Source organism: Asparagus officinalis, chromosome 8, assembly GCF_001876935.1.
Source record: "Asparagus officinalis chromosome 8, Aspof.V1, whole genome shotgun sequence".
Classification (NCBI taxonomy): Eukaryota; Viridiplantae; Streptophyta; class Magnoliopsida; order Asparagales; family Asparagaceae; genus Asparagus; species Asparagus officinalis.
The window spans coordinates 118,428,034-118,434,842 of record NC_033801.1 but is presented as its reverse complement, the minus strand read 5'-3'; positions in this window follow the sequence as shown (position 1 = coordinate 118,434,842).

The following is a 6,809-nucleotide window of genomic DNA, read 5'->3' as shown; positions in this document are numbered from 1 at the left end:
TCCCACGGTCGACCGCCGATTGCCCAATGGCTATATTGGGTACATAATCAGATTTCCGATTCTTAGGTTTTTTGGTCTTTTCCTTTGGGATTTTTGGTTGAGGTTTTGGGTGGCTATAAATACCCCCTTGCTCTCATCCTTCATAATAATCCAAGAGAATGTTTTAAAAGAGTTTAACAAGGGTTTAAGCTTGTTTTATGTTTGTTTAAAAGAGTGTTTAAGAGTTTGTTTGTGAAGAGAATTTCACAAGCGTTTGAGGAGATCATCAATCTTGTTTGGGCTTCAATCTACATCACTCCACTCTTGTTTTAGAGAAGTTTTTTAAACTCTTTATCTAGCTTGTTTATGCTTAATATATCATATTTATTTTGCTAGATTAAAATTGAGTTTAGACTTGTTTTTCTCATTGCTTACACACACAACCATTGAGCTTATTGTATTTTCATACTTAGTATAATTTGGGTTGTGGAGAGTTGTAACAATTGAGAGTGAGCTACATTGAGTTCTCATCTATTGTAGAGAACATATTTATTATTACAATGTTAGTGTTGTAAAGTTTTCGGTGAGCTAGAAAACCGAGTGTGAGGAGTGAACGTTGATTTGTGAGCATTGAAAACCGACATTGTGAGTGATTGTGAATGTTGATTGGTGAACGTTGAAAATCGACATTGTGAGGTGTAAACGTTATTCGGATGAGCGTAGAAAACCCGGTTGTGATAGTGGATTTCTCCCCGGGAGTGGGGAGCGGAGACGTAGGATGGAAGGTCCGAACTCCGTGATCATATTGTGTGTTTGTATTGTTTAGTTACACTATCACTCTTATTTTGTTTATGTTTATTTTACCCTTGTGTTAGTTTATATATCCTTGTATATATTACCTCTTTGCTAGGATATATCTCTTTATTCATATTGCTTATTCTTGTTTATAACACTTGTATTTTTATATTGTAAGAATATATTTGAATTAGTTTTAATTGGCATAAAATCAGATTAGATTAGCAATAGACCCTAACCACCCCCCCTCTAGGGTCTAACAATTAGTATCAGGGCTTTGTGCTCTTTGATTTATGGTCTAATCACCTTGAGTTAAAGATCCAGGTTTTCTTTTTGTGCTAATCCAATTTTGAGATTTTTGTATCTTGCTTGCACATATATACATTATGGATATGCACGGTGCACCTTGTTTAGGTTATGCCATGAATATTGCTCCTTGTTTAGATAATTTTTCCTATGCCCAATGGTGTGTTAGATTTAAGCTATTTGTTAGATCTAAACATTTTGATTTATGGGAAATTATAGATGATGCTTATATTGTGCCCACTTTAGAGAAATCCAAGTGGTGTAAAAATGATAAAAGATTATTTACTATGAACAAGATTTTGTTAGAATATTTGCTTAATGCACTTGATTCTTCTATTTCTAACAAGTTTGTTCATTTTGATAGTGCTTACACCTTATAAAAATTTATTAAAGCACATCAAGGGGACTTGGAGGCGATCTGACAAGCTTTGGAGGATCCCGCTTTAAGTTCACATGGAGCATCATGCACACGGACACTAGGCGATAGCCCTAGTGAGGTTTGCGAGTTCGAACCCGATAATGATTTATCTAGTGATGAACTTGCTTGTGCTAGTGAAAAATTATTGCATGCCTATAACAAATTGCATAAAAATTTTATTAATTTAAAAAGTAAGCATGATAATTTAGAATCCGATCATGAGGAGCTAGTGTCAAAATTGGATGTCATTACAAAAGAAAATGCCATGCTTAAAGAAAACAATGACATGTTAATTTTGAAAAATGAAAAATTAACCACATCTATAACTAGCTTATCTCATGAAAAAGATAATGCCACGTTAGAAGTAGAGAACATAAAAAATGACACTGCTTCCTTTATAAATGACTATTTATGTTCTACTTCTAATAAAAATGCATATGTGCCTAATAATAAATTTATGTTCTACTTCTAATAAAAATGCATATGTGCCTAATAATAAAGATTTGAATCTTATGAATAATCACATTTCATCTTTAGATTCAACTTTGAAAATATGCATTGATAATCATAAGAAGTTTATGGATATATGTGCTAAGTCTAAGTCAAAATCATCTACTCATTATGCATATATATATAGCAAAGTTTATAAATACTCTATTTGTGGCCGTAAAAGCCATTTAGCTAAATTTTTCTATGATGCACACAAACATAAAAATGTCAATGCTCCTTGTGCATCTCATGTAGCTTCTTTATCACATGTACACACACATGCATCCATTGTTCATCATAAGCATGCTCATGTGTATAGATGTGATCATTGTGATCGTTTTGGTCATTTGGCCAAGTATTGTTTTGACTTAAAAAGAAAATCACGTTTGCCAAATGTTTCTAGTAGACCACATGTGTTTAAATATGATATTTGTGGTAGATTTGGCCATTTGGCGAAGTTTTTTTATGATTTGAAAAAATGTTCAAACTTGCCAAATTTCTCAAGTAGACCACCTTTGTTTAATGATGTTTCTCATTTACAAAATAATTTTAAAAGATAATCTTTAGTTGCAAATGATTCCCGTGCACGAGCTAATGGTCCACAAAAACAAATAGATCTCTTTCATTGCACATATTGCAATCGAAATGGTCATTTGAGTGATTATTGCTTTGACCGTGTTAGTGCACTACATGCGTCCAATAGGGTTCATAACCCTAGGACTTTGAGCTTAAAAGATAGGAGTCATGTCCTTAAATCTCTTGGTACCAAGAATTCTTGGGTATCAAAACAAATTTGATTTTTAAACCAATTATTTTAGTATTTTTCTTTTTCCTTTTTTTGGTTTTGAAAATTATACTTTAATTTTTTTTAAACATGAAGACAATTTTTTTTATTGGTCAAATTCTTTTGTTTTCATAATTATTAATTTGGTTTTATGAGAGGTTTGTGTTTATATAACCCCTCGGGTTTATTGGGTGTTTATTCCCAAATCTTATTTACCGGGTACTAAAAGTCCTTATATAGGTTGGAATAAGCTTAAGAGCTTGATATATTATTGCATCTCTTGCATTTCTTTTGTCAAAAATTTGTTTTGATTTGTTCTTATGAATTCATTATACAAGCACAAATAGATGATTCAAATTTCAAATATGTTTTATAATATATTCTATGAGTGGTTTGATCAAGTTTTACAAAGAAAATTTCCTTTATTTATCAAACATCATTTTTTTCGCTTAAATCTAGATTTATGATTTCATTAATTAATTTGTTTTCTTTTGAAAACTTTTTGCATGATTCTCATGTTCCTCTTTTGATTTCATAAATCTATTTTTATACACTATATTTTTATAATTATGTAATAAGACACTTCTTTCATAAATGATATATCTATATGTGTTCTCATTGTCCTCTTGTATGTGAGTAATATTTAGCATATTTTTCATCTGTGCTTGCTCACATGTTTTACCTTGGTATTTATTTCTTATACTCCATATGGAATTTTGATAGGGGGAGCAATCCCTATATCTTTCTATGTTTTATACTCACCCATGCTCATATGTAGGGGGAGCTTTCGCTCTCTCCATTCTTCTGTTTTTCCCTTTTTTATATTGTCAAAGGGGAAGAAATATTGTGAGTATACATTTTCTTATTTATATGCATGTGAATTATAATTTATATATTCATTTCCTTTCATGCATATATCATTTTCATAAATTGTTTGTGCTCATCAAAAAGGGGGAGATTGTTGGCCTTCTTGTTTTGATGATGTTTAGCAAACAATTTACATCTAATGTTGTTTGTCTAGTGTTTGTGTTTTCGCATTTATTCTAGGCAAACAATGAGTTGGAGGATGGATGGAATTACGCATTCACGATAATATCCAATGGAGGTTGGCGGAATTATGGAGTGAAGCCTATGCAATTCAAGCTGAAGATCCAAGTTCAAGCTTCATCCACAAAGTGTACCAAGTCAAGCTTATTGAAGATCAAGATTGCTTGAGTAACTTAGTTTAGGTTTTATATTATGTGTGTTAGTACTTTAAGCTCAACCATCTATACACACACATTTATTGGTTTCTCTCTCTCTCTCTCTCTCTCTCTCTCTCTATATATATATATATATTGGTTTGATAGTTTTCAAGTTTTAATATGAAACAATTGAATATAGTTAGAAAACATATTTTTGTTTCATACTTACATGCATATATATGATTTCATCAATATCATTTTTATTTAGTTCAATGAAATCATATTTACTCTTGAAATGTTTGCAAAATATGTAATTTTGTGAAAATATTGTTTTCTTGGTTTATGGACTTAATAACAATCATATACATCTTTTATTAAGTCTATAAAATCATTTCGTAAAGTTTCAAAACATGGTTTAGCCAAAATACCAAAATTCATATGTTTACATTTTCAAGTTTTGGACATATTTGCAAAATAATGATATTTTACATTTAATAGGTCCTTTTTGAAAACCAGTTTTTGTAACATGTGTATTATCATGTTTACAATCATTTTCTAAAGTTTTACATTTTTTGAAATTTATTTGATATTTTTAAACAGGGTTTCAAAATCAGAAAAACAGCTTTCAAACCTATCATAAGTCAGTATCAGTTTGCGGTCGACCGCCACGGTCGATCGTACCTGAGTTTTTACCTACGGAGTCAAACAGAAACTTTCACGGTCGACCACCACGGTCGACCGTCAGCTCGAAAATTCCCACTGTCGACCGCCACGGTCGACCGTCAAAGTCTCTGGAAATTTTCTGAGCCTCGAACGATCGACCGCCGATTGCCCAATGGCTATATTGGGTACAGAATCAGATTTCTGATTCTTAGGCTTTTTGGTCTTTTCCTTTGGGGTTTTTGGTTGAGGTTTTGGATGGCTATAAATACCCCATTGCTCTCATCCTTCATAATAATCCAAGAGAATGTTTTAAAAGAGTTTAACAAGGGTTTAAGCTTGTTTTGTGTTTGTTTAAAAGAGTGTTTAAGAGTTTGTTTGTGAAGAGAATTTCACAAGAGTTTGAGAGAGATCATCAATCTATTTGGGCTTCAATCTACATCCCTCCACTCTTGTTTTAAAGAAGTTTTCTTAAACTCTCTATCTAGCTTGTTTATGCTTAATATGTCATATTTATTTTGCTAGATTAAAATTGAGTTTAGACTTGTTTTTCTCAATGCTTACACACACAACCATTGAGCTTATTGTATTTTCATACTTAGTATAATTTAGGTTGTGGGGAGTTATAACAATTGAGAGTGAGCTACATTGAGTTCTCATCTATTGTAGAGAACATATTTGTTGTTACATTGTTAGTGTTGTAAAGTTTTCGGTGAGCTAGAAAACCGAGTGTGATGAGTGAACGTTGATCGGTGAGCGTTGAAAACCGATATTGTGAGTGATTGTGAACGTTGATCGGTGAACGTTGAAAACCGACATTGTGAGGTGTAAACATTATTCGGGTGAGCGTAGAAAACCTGGTTGTGATAGTGGATTTCTCCCCGGGAGTGGAGAGCAGAGACGTAGGACTGAAGGTCCGAACTCCGTGATCATATTGTGTGTTTGTATTGTTTAGTTACACTATCACTCTTATCTTATTTATGTTTATTTTACCATTGTGTTAGTTTATATATCCTTGCATATATTACCTCTTTGCTAGGATATATCTCTTTATTCATATTGCTTATTCTTGTTTATAACACTTGTATATCTATCTTGCAAGAATATATTTGAATTAGTTTTAATTGGTATAAAATCAGATTAGATTAGCAAGAGACCCTAATCACCCCCCTCTAGGGTTTAACAGTTTCTTAGCGAGAGAGTCGGCCAATTCATTGCTCTGTAGGCCGGCGACGAGTGCTGCCATGGCGACTATGCTTTTCGCGTCGTTGACTTCTAACCTCTTAGCTTAGAATCTCTCTTGAAGTAGGTCCGGAGGCTCTCTTCTGGTCCTTGCCTCATTTGGATCAGCACATGAGGGGGGGGGGGGGGTGTTCCACTAAAGTTTAGCGCTTCCTGTGAGGGTGATAGGGAAGCACCGACAGAGGATTGCTTCAGAAACTTGGAGCATACTCATTATGTCGAAATAATTTTGAACATGCTCAGAAGGGTCTCCTTCACCCGAGTATGTCCCCAAGTGGGGTATTTTGAACTTCTCAAATGGGCATTCCATTATCTCGTCTGAGAGTGGAGTATTCCCTCCAATTGTGTCAGCCACAGGCCTGTATACTCGATCGTAGGCGAAAGCTGCTACCGTAGTAGATGAGGACGGGAAAGCGCGATGGTGGGGCATCTTGAAGCCTGTTTCTCTGGCACGCCCTTCTGAATGACTGGGACCGGGACTTTCATCATGGGTCTTTAAATAAGAACGGCAGAGCCGTTCCTGTTGAGATGAGACGCCCGATCACCTGAGGTGGCTCTCCGTCTGCTTAGGGGGATTATGAGGAGTTCACAGTGAGACATCCCATTGATGGGAAGAAGGTGCTCCTGATCGCCAGTCTCTAGAGGGTGGAGGTGGTACAGTGGCATGTGGCGACGTTAAGATTCGCCATAGAACCTCGTTGGTCAAGACGACAAATTGCTCTTTAAGTGAGAGGGAGAGCTGGTTCACCGTTTGTTCTAATCGATCCCGAGTAACATAATTAGGCAACTATCTTCGAGGTTAAGACTGCTCAGATCCTATATTAGAGCCTAGTATTTTTTTTCTCAAAAAAGGAAAGGAGGTCCTACGGTGGGTGCCAAACTGTTGATGTTAAATATCACACAACCAAATAAAGTCATAGAGTTTGCAAGGGGCTGCTTTCTTCTTCGACTT